Source organism: Oncorhynchus tshawytscha, unplaced genomic scaffold (assembly GCF_018296145.1).
Source record: "Oncorhynchus tshawytscha isolate Ot180627B unplaced genomic scaffold, Otsh_v2.0 Un_contig_105_pilon_pilon, whole genome shotgun sequence".
Taxonomy (NCBI): domain Eukaryota; kingdom Metazoa; phylum Chordata; class Actinopteri; order Salmoniformes; family Salmonidae; genus Oncorhynchus; species Oncorhynchus tshawytscha.
The window spans coordinates 107,591-123,635 of NW_024609267.1; positions in this window are offsets into that span (position 1 = coordinate 107,591).

Below are 16,045 nucleotides of genomic sequence, written 5' to 3' on the forward strand. Positions count from 1 at the left end.
GTAAGGGTCCATACTGTAGTGTAGGGGTTAGGGTCCATACTGTAGTGTAGGGGTTAGGGTCCATCCACTGTAGTGTAGGGGTTAGGGTCCATACTGTAGTGTAGGGGTTAGGGTCCATACTGTAGTGTAGGGGTTAGGGTCCATACTGTAGTGTAGGGGTTAGGGTCCATACTGTAGTGTAGGGGTTAGGGTCCATACTGTAGTGTAGGGGTTAGGGTCCATACTGTAGTGTAGGGGTTAGGGTCCATACTGTAGTGTAGGGGTTAGGTCCATACTGTAGTGTCCATACTGTAGTGTAGGGGTTAGGGTCCATACTGTAGTGTAGGGGTTAGGGTCCATACTGTAGTGTAGGGGTTAGGGTCCATACTGTAGTGTAGGGGGGTTAGGGTCCATACTGTAGTGTAGGGGTTAGGGTCCATACTGTAGTGTAGGGGTTAGGGTCCATACTGTAGTGTAGGGGTTAGGGTCCATACTGTAGTGTAGGGGTTAGGGTCCATACTGTAGTGTAGGGGTTAGGGTCCATACTGTAGTGTAGGGGTTAGGGTCCATACTGTAGTGTAGGGGTTAGGGGGTCCATACTGTAGTGTAGGGGTTAGGGTCCATACTGTAGTGTAGGGGTTAGGGTCCATACTGTAGTGTAGGGGTTAGGGTCCAGGGGTTAGGGTCCACTGTAGTGTAGGGGTTAGGGTCCATACTGTAGTGTAGGGGTTAGGGTCCATACTGTAGTGTAGGGGTTAGGGTAGGGTTAGGGGGTTAGGGGGGTCCATACTGTAGTGTAGGGGTTAGGGTCCATACTGTAGTGTAGGGGTTAGGGTCCATACTGTAGTGTAGGGGTTAGGGTCCATACTGTAGTGTAGGGGTTAGGGTCCATACTGTAGTGTAGGGGTTAGGGTCCATACTGTAGTGTAGGGGTTAGGGTCCATACTGTAGTGTAGGGGTTAGGGTCCATACTGTAGTGTAGGGGTTAGGGTCCATACTGTAGTGTAGGGGTTAGGGTCCATACTGTAGGGGTTAGGGTCCATACTGTAGTGTAGGGGTTAGGGTCCATACTGTAGTGTAGGGGGGTTAGGGTCCATACTGTAGTGTAGGGGTTAGGGTCCATACTGTAGTGTAGGGGTTAGGGTCCATACTGTAGTGTAGGGGTTAGGGTCCATACTGTAGTGTAGGGGTTAGGGTCCATACTGTAGTGTAGGGGTTAGGGTCCATACTGTAGTGTAGGGGTTAGGGTCCATACTGTAGTGTAGGGGTTAGGGTCCATACTGTAGTGTAGGGGTTAGGGTCCATACTGTAGTGTAGTGGGGTTAGGGTCCATACTGTAGTGTAGGGGTTAGGGTCCATACTGTAGTGTAGGGGTTAGGGTCCATACTGGTGTAGGGGTTAGGGTCCATACTGTAGTGTAGGGGTTAGGGTCCATACTGTAGTGTAGGGGTTAGGGTCCATACTGTAGTGTAGGGGTTAGGGTCCATACTGTAGTGTAGGGGTTAGGGTCCATACTGTAGTGTAGGGGGTCCATACTGTAGTGTAGGGGTTAGGGTCCATACTGTAGTGTAGGGGTTAGGGTCCATACTGTAGTGTAGGGGTTAGGGTCCATACTGTAGTGTAGGGGTTAGGGTCCATACTGTAGTGTAGGGGTTAGGGTCCATACTGTAGTGTAGGGGTTAGGGTCCATACTGTAGTGTAGGGGTTAGGGTCCATACTGTAGTGTAGGGGTTAGGGTCCATACTGTAGTGTAGGGGTTAGGGTCCATACTGTAGTGTAGGGGGGTTAGGGGTTAGGGTCCATACTGTAGTGTAGGGGTTAGGGTCCATACTGTAGTGTAGGGGTTAGGGTCCATACTGTAGTGTAGGGGTTAGGGTCCATACTGTAGTGTAGGGGTTAGGGTCCATACTGTAGTGTAGGGGTTAGGGTCCATACTGTAGTGTAGGGGTTAGGGTCCATACTGTAGTGTAGGGGTTAGGGTCCATACTGTAGTGTAGGGGTTAGGGTCCATACTGTAGTGTAGGGGTTAGGTCCATACTGGTGTAGGGGTTAGGGTCCATACTGTAGTGTAGGGGTTAGGGTCCATACTGTAGTGTAGGGGTTAGGGTCCATACTGTAGTGTAGGGGTTAGGGTCCATACTGTAGTGTAGGGGTTAGGGTCCATCTGTAGTGTAGGGGTTACTGTAGTGTAGGGGTTAGGGTCCATACTGTAGTGTAGGGGGGTTACTGTAGTGTAGGGGGTCCATACTGTAGTGTAGGGGTTAGGGTCCATACTGTAGTGTAGGGGTTAGGGTCCATACTGTAGTGTAGGGGTTAGGGTCCATACTGTAGTGTAGGGGTTAGGGGGGTCCATACTGTAGTGTAGGGGTTAGGGTCCATACTGTAGTGTAGGGGGGGTTAGGGTCCATACTGTAGTGTAGGGGTTAGGGTCCATACTGTAGTGTAGGGGTTAGGGTCCATACTGTAGTGTAGGGGTTAGGGTCCATACTGTAGTGTAGGGGTTAGGGTCCATACTGTAGTGTAGGGGTAGGGTCCATACTGTAGTAGGGGTTAGGGTCCATACTGGTGTAGGGGTTAGGGTCCATACTGTAGTGTAGGGGTTAGGGTCCATACTGTAGTGTAGGGGTTAGGGTCCATACTGTAGTGTAGGGGTTAGGGTCCATACTGTAGTGTAGGGGTTAGGGGGGTCCATACTGTAGTGTAGGGGTTAGGGTCCATACTGTAGTGTTAGGGGGGTTAGGGTCCATACTGTAGTGTAGGGGTTAGGGTCCATACTGTAGTGTAGGGGTTAGGGTCCATACTGTAGTGTAGGGGTTAGGGTCCATACTGTAGTGTAGGGGTTAGGGTCCATACTGTAGTGTAGGGGTTAGGGTCCATACTGTAGTGTAGGGGTTAGGGTCCATACTGTAGTGTAGGGGTTAGGGTCCATACTGTAGTGTAGGGGTTAGGGTCCATACTGTAGTGTAGGGGTTAGGGTCCATACTGTAGTGTAGTGTAGGGGTTAGGGTCCATACTGTAGTGTAGGGGTTAGGGTCCATACTGGTTAGGGGGGTCCATACTGTAGTGTAGGGGTTAGGGTCCATACTGTAGTGTAGGGGTTAGGGTCCATACTGTAGTGTAGGGGTTAGGGTCCATACTGTAGTGTAGGGGTTAGGGTCCATACTAGGGGTTAGGGTGTAGTGGGGTTAGGGTCCATACTGTAGTGTAGGGGTTAGGGTCCATACTGTAGTGTAGGGGTTAGGGTCCATACTGTAGTGTAGGGGTTAGGGTCCATACTGTAGTGTAGGGGTTAGGGTCCATACTGTAGTGTAGGGGTTAGGGTCCATACTGTAGTGTAGGGGTTAGGGGTTAGGGTCCATACTGTAGTGTAGGGGTTAGGGTCCATACTGTAGTGTAGGGGTTAGGGTCCATACTGTAGTGTAGGGGTTAGGGTCCATACTGTAGTGTAGGGGTTAGGGTCCATACTGTAGTGTAGGGGTTAGGGTCCATACTGTAGTGTAGGGGTTAGGGTCCATACTGTAGTGTAGGGGGGGTTAGGGTCCATACTGTAGTGTAGGGGTTAGGGTGTAGTGTAGGGGTTAGGGTCCATACTGTAGTGTAGGGGTTAGGGTCCATACTGTAGTGTAGGGGTTAGGGTCCATACTGTAGTGTAGGGGTTAGGGTCCATACTGTAGTGTAGGGGTTAGGGTCCATACTGTAGTGTAGGGGTTAGGGTCCATACTGTAGTGTAGGGGTTAGGGTCCATACTGTAGTGTAGGGGTTAGGGTCCATACTGTAGTGTAGGGGTTAGGGTCCATACTGTAGTGTAGGGGTTAGGGTCCATACTGTAGTGTAGGGGTTAGGGTCCATACTGTAGTGTAGGGGTTAGGGTCCATACTGTAGTGTGTTAGGGTCCATACTGGGGTTAGGGTCCATACTGTAGTGTAGGGGTTAGGGTCCATACTGTAGTGTAGGGGTTAGGGTCCATACTGTAGTGTAGGGGGTTAGGGGGTTAGGGGGGTCCATACTGTAGTGTAGGGGTTAGGGTCCATACTGTAGTGTAGGGGTTAGGGTCCATACTGTAGTGTAGGGGTTAGGGTCCATACTGTAGTGTAGGGGTTAGGGTCCATACTGTAGTGTAGGGGTTAGGGTCCATACTGTAGTGTAGGGGTTAGGGTCCATACTGTAGTGTAGGGGTTAGGGTCCATACTGTAGTGTAGGGGTTAGGGTCCATACTGTAGTGTAGGGGTTAGGGTCCATACTGTAGTGTAGTGGGGTTAGGGTCCATACTGTAGTGTAGGGGTTAGGGTCCATACTGTAGTGTAGGGGTTAGGGTCCATACTGTAGTGTAGGGGTTAGGGTCCATACTGTAGTGTAGGGGGGTTAGGGGTTAGGGTCCATACTGTAGTGTAGGGGTTAGGGTCCATACTGTAGTGTAGGGGTTAGGGTCCATACTGTAGTGTAGGGGTTAGGGTCCATACTGTAGTGTAGGGGTTAGGGTCCATACTGTAGTGTAGGGGTTAGGGTCCATACTGTAGTGTAGGGGTTAGGGTCCATACTGTAGTGTAGGGGTTAGGGTCCATACTGTAGTGTAGGGGTTAGGGTCCATACTGTAGTGTAGGGGTTAGGGTCCATACTGTAGTGTAGGGGTTAGGGTCCATACTGTAGTGTAGGGGTTAGGGTCCATACTGTAGTGTAGGGGTTAGGGTCCATACTGTAGTGTAGGGGTTAGGGTCCATACTGTAGTGTAGGGGTTAGGGTCCATACTGTAGTGTAGGGGTTAGGGTCCATACTGTAGTGTAGGGGTTAGGGTCCATACTGTAGTGTAGGGGTTAGGGTCCATACTGTAGTGTAGGGGGGTTAGTGGTCCATACTGTAGTGTAGGGGTTAGGGTCCATACTGTAGTGGGGTTAGGGTCCATACTGTAGTGTAGGGGTTAGGGTCCATACTGTAGTGTAGGGGTTAGGGTCCATACTGTAGTGTAGTGTAGGGGTTAGGGTCCATACTGTAGTGTAGGGGTTAGGGTCCATACTGTAGTGTAGGGGTTAGGGTCCATACTGTAGTGTAGGGGTTAGGGTCCATACTGTAGTGTAGGGGTTAGGGTCCATACTGTAGTGTAGGGGTTAGGGTCCATACTGTAGTGTAGGGGTTAGGGTCCATACTGTAGTGTAGGGGTTAGGGTCCATACTGTAGTGTAGGGGTTAGGGGGTCCATACTGTAGTGTAGGGGTTAGGGGGGTCCATACTGTAGTGTAGGGGTTAGGGTCCATACTGTTAGGGTGTAGTGGGGTTAGGGTCCATACTGTAGTGTAGGGGTTAGGGTCCATACTGTAGTGTAGGGGTTAGGGTCCATACTGTAGTGTAGGGGTTAGGGTCCATACTGTAGTGTAGGGGTTAGGGTCCATACTGTAGTGTAGGGGTTAGGGTCCATACTGTAGTGTAGGGGTTAGGGTCCATACTGTAGTGTAGGGGTTAGGGTCCATACTGTAGTGTAGGGGTTAGGGTCCATACTGTAGTGTAGGGGTTAGGGTCCATACTGTAGTGTAGGGGTTAGGGTCCATACTGTAGTGTTAGGGGTTAGGGTCCATACTGTAGTGTAGGGGTTAGGGTCCATACTGTAGTGTAGGGGTTAGGGGGGTCCATACTGTAGTGTAGGGGTTAGGGTCCCATACTGTAGTGTAGGGGTTAGGGTCCATACTGTAGTGTAGGGGTTAGGGTCCATACTGTAGTGTAGGGGTTAGGGTCCATACTGTAGTGTAGTGGGGTTAGGGTCCATACTGTAGTGTAGGGGTTAGGGTCCATACTGTAGTGTAGGGGTTAGGGTCCATACTGTAGTGTAGGGGTTAGGGTCCATACTGTAGTGTAGGGGTTAGGGTCCATACTGTAGTGTAGGGGTTAGGGTCCATACTGTAGTGTGTAGGGGTTAGGGTTAGGGTCCATACTGTAGTGTAGGGGTTAGGGTATTATAATATGACAGACCAGCTAGATCTACTGTCTCTATTATAATATGACAGACCAGCTAGATCTACTGTCTCTATTATAATATGACAGACCAGCTAGATCTACTGTTACTATTATAATATGACAGACCTGCTAGATCTAATGTCTTTATTATAATATGACAGACCAGCTAGATCTACTGTCTCTATTATATTATGACAGACCAGCTAGATCAACTGTCTCTATTATATTATGACAGACCAGCTAGATCAACTGTTTCTATTATATTATGACAGACCAGCTAGATCTACTGTCTCTATTATATTATGACATACCTGCTAGATCTACTGTCTCTATTGTATAATGACAGAACAGCTAGATGTACTGTATTAATTATATTATGACAGACCAGCTAGATCTACTGTCTCTATTATATTATGACAGACCAGCTAGATCTACTGTCTCTATTATATTATGACAGACCAGCTAGATCTACTGTCTCTATTATAATATGACAGATGCGCTAAATCTACTGTCTCTATTATAATATGACATACCAGCTAGATATACTGTCTCTATTATAATATGACATACCAGCTAGATCTACTGTTTCTTTTATAATATGACAGACCAGCCAGATCTACTGTCTCTATTATAATATGACAGACCAGCTAGATCTACTGTCTTTATTATAATATGACAGACCAGCTAGATCTACTGTCTCTATTATATTATGACAGACCAGCTAGATCTACTGTCTCTATTATATTATGACAGACCAGCTAGATCTACTGTCTCTATTATATTATGACAGACCAGCTAGATCTACTGTCTCTATTATATTATGACAGACCAGCTAGATCTACTGTCTCTATTATAATATGACAGACCAGCTAGATCTACTGTCTCTATTATAATATGACAGACCAGCTAGATCAACTGTCTCTATTATAATATGACAGACCAGCTAGATCTACTGTCTCTATTATAATATGACAGACCAGCTAGATCAACTGTTTCTATTATATTATGACAGACCAGCTAGATCTACTGTCTCTATTATATTATGACATACCAGCTAGATCTACTGTCTCTATTATATTATGACAGACCAGCTAGATCTACTGTCTCTATTATATTATGACAGACCAGCTAGATCTACTGTCTCTATTATATTATGACAGACCAGCTAGATCTACTGTCTCTATTATATTATGACAGACCAGCTAGATCTACTGTCTCTATTATAATATGACAGACCAGCTAGATCTACTGTCTCTATTATATTATGACAGACCAGCTAGATCTACTGTCTCTATTATATTATGACAGACCAGCTAGATCTACTGTCTCTATTATAATATGACAGACCAGCTAGATCTACTGTCTCTATTATAATATGACAGACCAGCTAGATCTACTGTCTCTATTATAATATGACAGACCAGCTAGATCTACTGTCTCTATTATAATATGACAGACCAGCTAGATCTACTGTCTCTATTATAATATGACAGACCACCTAGATCTACTGTCTCTATTATATTATGACAGACCACCTAGATCTACTGTCTCTATTATAATATGACAGATCAGCTAGATCTACTGTCTCTATTATAATATGACAGACCAGCTAGATCTACTGTCTCTATTATAATATGACAGACCAGCTAGATCTACTGTCTCTATTATAATATGACAGACCAGCTAGATCTACAGTCTCTATTATAATATGACAGACCAGCTAGATCTACTGTCACTATTATAATATGACAGACCTGCTAGATCTAATGTCTTTATTATAATATGACAGACCAGCTAGATCTACTGTCTCTATTATATTATGACAGACCAGCTAGATCAACTGTCTCTATTATATTATGACAGACCAGCTAGATCAACTGTTTCTATTATATTATGACAGACCAGCTAGATCTACTGTCTCTATTATATTATGACATACCTGCTAGATCTACTGTCTCTATTATATTATGACAGACCAGCTAGATCTACTGTCTCTATTATAATATGACAGACCAGCTAGATCTACTGTCTCTATTATAATATGACAGACCAGCTAGATCTACTGTCTCTATTATAATATGACAGACCAGCTAGATCTACTGTCTTTATTATAATATGACAGACCAGCTAGATCTACTGTCTCTATTATATTATGACAGACCAGCTAGATCTACTGTCTCTATTATATAATGACAGACCAGCTAGATCTACTGTCTCCATTGTATTTTGACAGACCAGCTAGATCTACTGTCTCTATTATAATATGACGGACCAGCTAGATCTACTTCTCTATTATAATATGACAGACCAGCTAGATCTACTGTCTCTATTATAATATGACAGACCAGCTAGATCTACTGTCTCTATTATAATATGACAGACCAGCTAGATCTACTGTCTCTATTATAATATGACAGACCAGCTAGATCTACAGTCTCTATTATATTATGACAGACCAGCTAGATCAACTGTTTCTATTATATTATCACAGACCAGCTAGATCTACTGTCTCTATTATATTATGACAGACCAGCTAGATCTACTGTCTCTATTATAATATGACAGACCAGCTAGATCTACTGTCTCTATTATAATATGACAGACCAGCTAGATCTACTGTCTCTATTATATTATGACAGACCAGCTAGATCTACTGTCTCTATTATATTATGACAGACAAGCTAGATGTACTGTATTAATTATATTATGACAGACCAGCTAGATCTACTGTCTCTATTATATTATGACAGACCAGCTAGATCTACTGTCTCTATTATAATATGACAGACCAGCTAGATCTACTGTCTCTATTATAATATGACAGACCAGCTAGATCTACTGTCTCTATTATAATATGACATACCAGCTAGATCTACTGTTTCTATTATAATATGACAGACCAGCCAGATCTACTGTCTCTATTATAATATGACAGACCAGCTAGATCTACTGTCTCTATTATAATATGACAGACCAGCTAGATCTACTGTCTCTATTATATTATGACAGACCAGCTAGATCTACTGTCTCTATTATATTATGACAGACCAGCTAGATCTACTGTCTCTATTATATTATGACAGACCAGCTAGATCTACTGTCTCTATTGTATTATGACAGACCAGCTAGATCTACTGTCTCTATTATAATATGACAGACCAGCTAGATCTACTGTCTCTATTATAATATGACAGACCAGCTAGATCTACTGTCTCTATTATAATATGACAGACCAGCTAGATCTACTGTCTCTATTATAATATGACAGACCAGCTAGATCTACTGTCTCTATTATAATATGACAGACCAGCTAGATCTACTGTCTCTATTATATTATGACAGACCAGCTAGATCTACTGTCTCTATTATATTATGACAGACCAGCTAGATCTACTGTCTCTATTATATTATGACAGACCAGCTAGATCTACTGTCTCTATTATATTATGACAGACCAGCTAGATCTACTGTCTCTATTATATTATGACAGACCAGCTAGATCTACTGTCTCTATTATATTATGACAGACCAGCTAGATCTACTGTCTCTATTATAATATGACAGACCAGCTAGATCTACTGTCTCTATTATATTATGACAGACCAGCTAGATCTACTGTCTCTATTATATTATGACAGACCAGCTAGATCTACTGTCTCTATTATAATATGACAGACCAGCTAGATCTACTGTCTCTATTATAATATGACAGACCAGCTAGATCTACTGTCTCTATTATAATATGACAGACCAGCTAGATCTACTGTCTCTATTATAATATGACAGACCAGCTAGATCTACTGTCTCTATTATAATATGACAGACCAGCTAGATCTACTGTCTCTATTATATTATGACAGACCAGCTAGATCTACTGTCTCTATTATAATATGACAGACCAGCTAGATCTACTGTCTCTATTATAATATGACAGACCAGCTAGATCTACTGTCTCTATTATAATATGACAGACCAGCTAGATCTACTGTCTCTATTATAATATGACAGACCAGCTAGATCTACTGTCTCTATTATAATATGACAGACCAGCTAGATCTACTGTCACTATTATAATATGACAGACCTGCTAGATCTAATGTCTTTATTATAATATGACAGACCAGCTAGATCTACTGTCTCTATTATATTATGACAGACCAGCTAGATCAACTGTCTCTATTATATTATGACAGACCAGCTAGATCAACTGTTTCTATTATATTATGACAGACCAGCTAGATCTACTGTCTCTATTATATTATGACAGACCAGCTAGATCTACTGTCTCTATTATAATATGACAGACCAGCTAGATCTACTGTCTCTATTATAAGATGACAGACCAGCTAGATCTACTGTTTTTTTTATAATATGACAGACCAGCTAGATCTACTGTCTCTATTATAATATGACAGACCAGCTAGATCTGCTGTTTTTTTTTCATAACATGACAGACCAGCTAGATCTACTGTCTCTATTATATAATGACAGACCAGCTAGATCTACTGTCTCTATTGTATTTTGACAGACCAGCTAGATCTACTGTCTCTATTATAAGATGACAGACCAGCTAGATCTACTGTCTTCATTATAATATGACAGACCAACTAGATCAACTGTCTCTATTATAATATGACAGACCAGCTAGATCTACTGTCTCTATTAAAATATGACAGACCAGCTAGATCTACTGTCTCTATTATAATATGACAGACCAGCTAGATCTACTGTCTCTATTATAATATGACAGACCAGCTAGATCTACTGTCTCTATTATATTATGACAGACCAGCTAGATCTACTGTTTCTATTATATTATGACAGACCAGCTAGATCTACTGTCTCTATTATATTATGACAGACCAGCTAGATCTACTGTCTCTATTATATTATGACAGACCAGCTAGATCTACTGTCTCTATTATATTATGACAGACCAGCTAGATCTACTGTCTCTATTATATTATGACAGACCAGCTAGATCTACTGTCTCTATTATAATATGACAGACCAGCTAGATCTACTGTCTCTATTATAATATGACAGACCAGCTAGATCTACTGTCTCTATTATAATATGACAGACCAGCTAGATCTACTGTCTCTATTATAATATGACAGACCAGCTAGATCTACTGTCTCTATTATATTATGACAGACCAGCTAGATCAACTGTCTCTATTATATTATGACAGACCAGCTAGATCAACTGTTTCTATTATATTATGACAGACCAGCTAGATCTACTGTCTCTATTATATTATGACATACCTGCTAGATCTACTGTCTCTATTGTATTATGACAGACCAGCTAGATGTACTGTATTAATTATATTATGACAGACCAGCTAGATCTACTGTCTCTATTATATTATGACAGACCAGCTAGATCTACTGTCTCTATTATATTATGACAGACCAGCTAGATCTACTGTCTCTATTATAATATGACAGATCAGCTAAATCTACTGTCTCTATTATAATATGACATACCAGCTAGATCTACTGTCTCTATTATAATATGACATACCAGCTAGATCTACTGTTTCTTTTATAATATGACAGACCAGCCAGATCTACTGTCTCTATTATAATATGACAGACCAGCTAGATCTACTGTCTTTATTATAATATGACAGACCAGCTAGATCTACTGTCTCTATTATATTATGACAGACCAGCTAGATCTACTGTCTCTATTATATTAGATCTACTGACAGACCAGCTAGATCTACTGTCTCTATTATATATGACGGACCAGCTAGATCTACTTCTCTATTATAATATGACAGACCAGCTAGATCTACTGTCTCTATTAAAATATGACAGACCAGCTAGATCTACTGTCTCTATTATAATATGACAGACCAGCTAGATCTACTGTCTCTATTATAATATGACAGACCAGCTAGATCTACTGTCTCTATTATATTATATGACAGACCAGCTAGATCTACTGTCTCTATTATATTATGACAGACCAGCTAGATCTACTGTCTCTATTATATTATGACAGACCAGCTAGATCTACTGTCTCTATTATATTATGACAGACCAGCTAGATCTACTGTCTCTATTATATTATGACAGACCAGCTAGATCTACTGTCTCTATTATATATATGACAGACCAGCTAGATCTACTGTCTCTATTATAATATGACAGACCAGCTAGATCTACTGTCTCTATTATAATATGACAGACCAGCTAGATCTACTGTCTCTATTATAATATGACAGACCAGCTAGATCTACTGTCTCTATTATAATATGACAGACCAGCTAGATCTACTGTCTCTATTATAATATGACAGACCAGCTAGATCTACTGTCTCTATTATATTATGACAGACCAGCTAGATCTACTGTCTCTATTATATTATGACAGACCAGCTAGATCTACTGTCTCTATTATATTATGACAGACCAGCTAGATCTACTGTCTCTATTATATTATGACAGACCAGCTAGATCTACTGTCTCTATTATAATATGACAGACCAGCTAGATCTACTGTCTCTATTATAATATGACAGACCAGCTAGATCTACTGTCTCTATTATAATATGACAGACCAGCTAGATCTACTGTCTCTATTATAATATGACAGACCAGATCTACTGTCTCTATTATAATATGACAGACCAGCTAGATCTACTGTCTCTATTATAATATGACAGACCAGCTAGATCTACTGTCTCTATTATATTATGACAGACCAGCTAGATCTACTGTCTCTATTATATTATGACAGACCAGCTAGATCTACTGTCTCTATTATAATATGACAGACCAGCTAGATCTACTGTCTCTATTATAATATGACAGACCAGCTAGATCTACTGTCTCTATTATAATATGACAGACCAGCTAGATCTACTGTCTCTATTATAATATGACAGACCAGCTAGATCTACTGTCTCTATTATAATATGACAGACCAGCTAGATCTACTGTCTCTATTATAATATGACAGACCAGCTAGATCTACTGTCTCTATTATAATATGACAGACCAGCTAGATCTACTGTCTCTATTATAATATGACAGACCAGCTAGATCTACTGTCTCTATTATAATATGACAGACCAGCTAGATCTACTGTCTCTATTATAATATGACAGACCAGCTAGATCTACTGTCTCTATTATAATATGACAGACCAGCTAGATCTACTGTCACTATTATAATATGACAGACCAGCTAGATCTAATGTCTTTATTATAATATGACAGACCAGCTAGATCTACTGTCTCTATTATATTATGACAGACCAGCTAGATCAACTGTCTCTATTATATTATGACAGACCAGCTAGATCAACTGTTTCTATTATATTATGACAGACCAGCTAGATCTACTGTCTCTATTATATTATGACATACCTGCTAGATCTACTGTCTCTATTGTATTATGACAGACCAGCTAGATGTACTGTATTAATTATATTATGACAGACCAGCTAGATCTACTGTCTCTATTATATTATGACAGACCAGCTAGATCTACTGTCTCTATTATATTATGACAGACCAGCTAGATCTACTGTCTCTATTATAATATGACAGACCAGCTAAATCTACTGTCTCTATTATAATATGACATACCAGCTAGATCTACTGTCTCTATTATAATATGACATACCAGCTAGATCTACTGTTTCTATTATAATATGACAGACCAGCCAGATCTACTGTCTCTATTATAATATGACAGACCAGCTAGATCTACTGTCTTTATTATAATATGACAGACCAGCTAGATCTACTGTCTCTATTATATTATGACAGACCAGCTAGATCTACTGTCTCTATTATAATATGACAGACCAGCTAGATCTACTGTCTCTATTATATTATGACAGACCAGCTAGATCTACTGTCTGTATTATAGTTTGACAGACCAGCAAGATATACTGTCTCTATTATAATATGACAGACCAGCTAGATCTACTGTCTCTATTAAAATATGACAGACCAGCTAGATCTACTGTCTCTATTATAATATGACAGACCAGCTAGATCTACTGTCTCTATTATAATATGACAGACCAGCTAGATCTACTGTCTCTATTATAATATGACAGACCAGCTAGATCTACTGTCTCTATTATATTATGACAGACCAGCTAGATCTACTGTCTCTATTGTATTATGACAGACCAGCTAGATGTACTGTCTCTATCATATAATGACATACCAGCTAGATCTACTGTCTCTATTATATAATGACAGACCAGCTAGATCTACTGTCTCTATTATATTATATCTACTGTCTCTATTATATTATGACAGACCAGCAGATCTACTGTCTCTATTATATTATGACAGACCAGCTAGATCTACTGTCTCTATTATATTATGACAGACCAGCTAGATCTACTGTCTCTATTATATTATGACAGACCAGCTAGATCTACTGTCTCTATTATATTATGACAGACCAGCTAGATCTACTGTCTCTATTATAATATGACAGACCAGCTAGATCTACTGTCTCTATTATAATATGACAGACCAGCTAGATCTACTGTCTCTATTATAATATGACAGACCAGCTAGATCTACTGTCTCTATTATAATATGACAGACCAGCTAGATCTACTGTCTCTATTATAATATGACAGACCAGCTAGATCTACTGTCTCTATTATAATATGACAGACCAGCTAGATCTACTGTCTCTATTATATTATGACAGACCAGCTAGATCTACTGTCTCTATTATAATATGACAGACCAGCTAGATCTACTGTCTCTATTATAATATGACAGACCAGCTAGATCTACTGTCTCTATTATAATATGACAGACCAGCTAGATCTACTGTCTCTATTATAATATGACAGACCAGCTAGATCTACAGCTAGATCTACTGTCTCTATTATAATATGACAGACCAGCTAGATCTACTGTCTCTATTATAATATGACAGACCAGCTAGATCTACTGTCTCTATTATAATATGACAGACCAGCTAGATCTACTGTCTCTATTATAATATGACAGACCAGCTAGATCTACTGTCACTATTATAATATGACAGACCAGCTAGATCTACTGTCTTTATTACAATATGACAGACCAGCTAGATCTACTGTCTCTCTTATATTATGACAGACCAGCTAGATATACTGTCTCTATTATATTTTGATAGACCAGCTTGATCTACTGTCTCTATTATTTTATGACATGCCAGCTAGATCTACTGTCTCTATTATATTATGACAGACCAGCTAGATCTACTGTCTCTATTATAATATGACAGACCAGCTAGATCTACTGTATTATTATATTATGACAGACCAGCTAGATCTACTGTCTCTATTATATTATGACAGACCAGCTAGATCTACTGTCTCTATTATATTATGACAGACCAGCTAGATCTACTGTCTCTATTATAATATGACAGACCAGCTAAATCTACTGTCTCTATTATAATATGACATACCAGCTAGATCTACTGTCTCTATTATAATATGATCTACCAGCTAGATCTACTGTTTCTTTTATAATATGACAGACCAGCTAGATCTACTGTCTCTATTATAATATGACAGACCAGCTAGATCTACTGTCTCTATTATAATATGACAGACCAGCTAGATCTACTGTCTCTATTATAATATGACAGACCAGCTAGATCTACTGTCTCTATTATATATATGACAGACCAGCTAGATCTACTGTCTCCATTATATTTTGACAGACCAGCTAGATCTACTGTCTCTATTATAATATGACGGACCAGCTAGATCTACTTCTCTATTATAATATGACAGACCAGCTAGATCTACTGTCTCTATTATATTATGACAGACCAGCTAGATCTACTGTCTCTATTATAATATGACAGACCAGCTAGATCTACTGTCTCTATTATAATATGACAGACCAGCTAGATCTACTGTCTCTATAATAATATGACAGACCAGCTAGATCTACTGTTTCTATTATATCTTGACAGACCAGCTCGATCTACTGTCTCTATTATATTATGACAGACCAGCTAGATCTACTGTCTCTTTTATATTATGACAGACCAGCTAGATCTACAGTCTCCATTACAATATGACAGACCAGCTAGATTTACTGTCTCTATTATATTATGACAGACCAGCTAG